The following is a 3,890-nucleotide window of genomic DNA, read 5'->3' on the forward strand; positions in this document are numbered from 1 at the left end:
CAGGGGAAATATCTCAGCCATGGAGGTTCCCTCCAGAGGAGCTAGGGACCCCAGCCCCACACCAGCCTCCCCAGCCCAGGGTACTGGTGCTGGGAAGAGGAGCCCCCACAACATCTGGCTATGCGAATTCAGGGAATTCCCACCATTCAAGTAAGACAGAAGGCTATGGGAAACCCAGATGTCCTCTTAAATGGCTCACACACAGACTTTCTCACTCCCAGGCACTCACTCTGGGCTTAGGAGGAGGGATGGTGACTTGGAGAGGCATCAGAGACATACAGGGGCACAGATTGAGGTGTGTGGCTTTAGGGTAAGGCCTGGAGGACAGTCACCATTTTCCCTGTGTGGGGTCCTGCTCCTGTGCATCTGGCAGGCAGTTGCCATCTTTCCTATGTTGAACCCTCCCTACTATGGCCTAATCTGAATCTGATTTGTCTGGTGAGCTCTGCAGGGACCCCACCACACCCAACTCCCCCAGTGCTAAAGGTACTTTCTCATGAGCAACCAGCCCCACCTGCAATGCACTCTTTCTTGGAAAGCTATCAAAGCTTACATGTACCAGGTGGGCAACGACTGGCCTCGGTGTGGTCTGAGACTTTTTCTGAGTAGCTCCAGGCTCAGCACTGACACCAAACCAGAGTCTACATTAATGTGGTGAACACAAATCTTCCTACTCTAGTCACTCCCTGAGATCCTGCCTCACCCAATTTGCATACCACAGGAGGCTTTCAGTGGCTGAATCTGAATGGAGTCAGCAGGTGGCAGCAGGCCTTGGAGTATTCTGGCTTTTTGTGGAGCTACCCGAGGACTGGTACCAGTGGCAGCCATCCTCAATTTGCAGTGTGGTCTCTCCCTTGTGCCTCCAATGTTAGCACAGGAAGTGACCAACCATGGATTGCTTTGTAGCTCCTACCAGGTGGACCCCAGCATGTCACAGGCAGTGGGTGACCTGGGCCAGCACGGGAGCCCCTACCAAAAGGCCCCAAAACCAACATATTTGGAGGTTGGCTTCAGTCCACAGGAGAGCACCGCCCAACTAGCCCCACAAGTGGCACATACAAAGGGTGCTCTCAACAGGCACCAGAGCCCACTGGGGCAAATCTCACTCAGTGGGGTAAACCCCCCACAAGCAATCCATAAGCTGTGGATATGGCCAAACCCCACAGCCAATCAGCCTAAAGGCCAATCCCACCCACTAACATGCCAAGAGCAATCAAGGCTCAACTACAACAGAAGGGCACACACAAGCTACACAAGGAACACTCCTGGAGCACCAGGAGCAGGTGACCAGGGAGACTGTGCCAGGGCCCCACAGGGCACCTACTACATAAGGCCACCTGGCCAAGACTGGGAGACATAGCAGATCTACCTAATACATAGAAAGAAACACAGAGAGGCAGCCAAAATGAGAAAACAGTGAAATGCATCCAAAATGAAAGAACAGGAAAAAACTCCAGAAAAAGAACTAAATGAAATGGAGAAGCAACCTAACAGAGACAGAGTTCAAAACAATAGTTATAAGGATGCTCATATAACTTAGTGAGAACTTCAACAGAGAGAGAGCAAACATAAAAAAGGACATAGAAACCATAAAAAAGAACCAGTCAGAAGTCAACAATACAATAACTAAAATAAAGAATGCATTAGAAGGAATCACCAGCAGACTAAAACAAGCATAGGATTGAATCAGCAATTTGGAAGACAAAGTAGCAGAAAACACCTGATAGGAAGAGCAAAAGCTAAAACCAACCCAGAAAAATGAGGACAGTTTAAGAGACCTCTGGGACAATATCAAGCAGACCAACATTTGCATCATAGCAGTACCAGAATGAGAAGAAAGAAAGGGATTGAGAAGCTATTTGAAGAAATACTGACTGAAAACTTTCATAACCTGGTGAAAGAAATAGACATACAGAGGGTGCCAAAAAGATGTATACGCATTTTAAGAAAGGAAAAAACTATTAAAATTGTAATATTTAATATATACTTATAACAAAAGATGAATACAAATCACGTTTGACTTCTGCAATTACCAGAGGTGCTCAAAGTGGTTACCATCAGCATCCAGACACTTCTGATTACGGGGAGCTATTGCTTGAGCAACGTTGACCAAAGTGTCCACTTGTATACATTTTTGTTTGGCACCCCAGTACAAGATCAGGAGCACAGAGTCCGAAACAAGATGAACCAAAACAGGCTCACACCAAAACACATTATAATTAAATGGCAAAGGTTAAAGACAAAGAGATAATCCTAAAAGCAGCAAGAGAAAAACAACTGGTAACTTATAAGGGAGCCCTCATAAGATTGTCAGCTGATGTCTCAACAGAAATTTTGCAGGCCAGAAGGGATTAGCACAAAATATTCAATGTGCTAAAAATCAAGGATGTACAACCAAGCATACTCTACCCAACAAGGCTAGCATTTAAAAATCAAAGGACAGATAAAGAGTTTCTTAAAAAAGAAAAAGCTAAAGGAGTTCATTACTACCAAACTAGTATTACAAGAAATGTTAGAGGAACTTTTTTAAGACAAAAAAAAATCAAAACTTTGAATAATACAATGGCAATAACTACACATCTATCAACAACTACTTTCAATGTAAATGGATTAAATGTTCCAATTGAAAGACATAGGAGGGCTGAATGGAAAAGAAAACAAAGTCCTTAATATGTTGCCTACAAGAGACTCCCTTCAGATTGAACGACACACACCAACTGAAAATTAAGAGATGGAAAAAGATATTTCATGAAAATGGAAATGTTGAAAAAAAAAATCGGGGTAGCAATACTTATACCAGACAAAATAGTCTTTAAAACAAAGGCTATAACAAGAGACAAAGAAGGACCCAGTAATCCCGCTTCTAGGTATTTATCTGAAAAAACCCAAAGCATTATTTCAAGGGGACATGTGCATCCATATGTTCATTGCAGCATTGTTTATAGTGGACAAAAATGTGGAGGCAGCCTGGGTGTCTGTCAATGAATGAATGGATAAAGGATACACATACACACACACACACACACACACACACACACACACGGTCTGAAAAACTCGTGAACGCATTGCAATGATGTAGCTAACTTTTTTTGATATTAGAGGGATTATTCATTATGCATTTGTATCAACTGGACAAACAGTTAACCAAGTTTACTATTTGGAAGTGCTGAAAAGACTGCATGAAAAAGTTAGATGACCTGAACTTTTTGCCAACAATTCACGGCTCTTGCATCATGAAAATGCACCAGCTCACATGGCACTGTCTGTGAGGGAGTTTTTAGCCAGTAAACAAATAACTGCATTGGAAAACCCTGCCTACTCACCTGATCTGGCCCCCCATGACTTCTTTCTTTAACCCAAAATAAAGCAAATATTGAAAGGAAGACATTTTGATGACATTCAGAACATTAAGGGTAATACAACGACAGCTCTGATTGCCATTCCAGAAAGAGTCCCAAAATTGCTTTGAAGGGTGGACTAGGCACTGGCGTCAGTGCATAGCTTCCCAAGGGAAGTACGTCAAAGGTGACTGCAGTGATATTCAGCAATGGGGTATGTAGCACTTTTTCTAAGATGGGTTCGTGAACTTAGTTGTCAGACCTTGATGAATACAAGTCACGTTTGACTTCTGCAATATATACGAAGGTCTGACAATATGCATAAATAAAACGCCTTTACAAAAAAAAAAAAGGTAAAGAAAGAGTATCTCGGACATGAGGTTACCTTCAGAGAACTGGGAGTGATAGGGGAGGGAGAAATCTGATACAAACAGTGTATCCTTATGTGAAACAGAGAGAGGAGGTTTTTTTAAATCCACTAAAATGAAAAACATAAATTTGGAGACCTCAGTTATGACTAGCACTTGATTATCCTATATTTGAAAGAACCAT

The sequence above is a fragment of the Hipposideros armiger genome, unplaced genomic scaffold, assembly GCF_001890085.2.
Source record: "Hipposideros armiger isolate ML-2016 unplaced genomic scaffold, ASM189008v1 scaffold_690, whole genome shotgun sequence".
Lineage (NCBI taxonomy): Eukaryota > Metazoa > Chordata > Mammalia > Chiroptera > Hipposideridae > Hipposideros > Hipposideros armiger.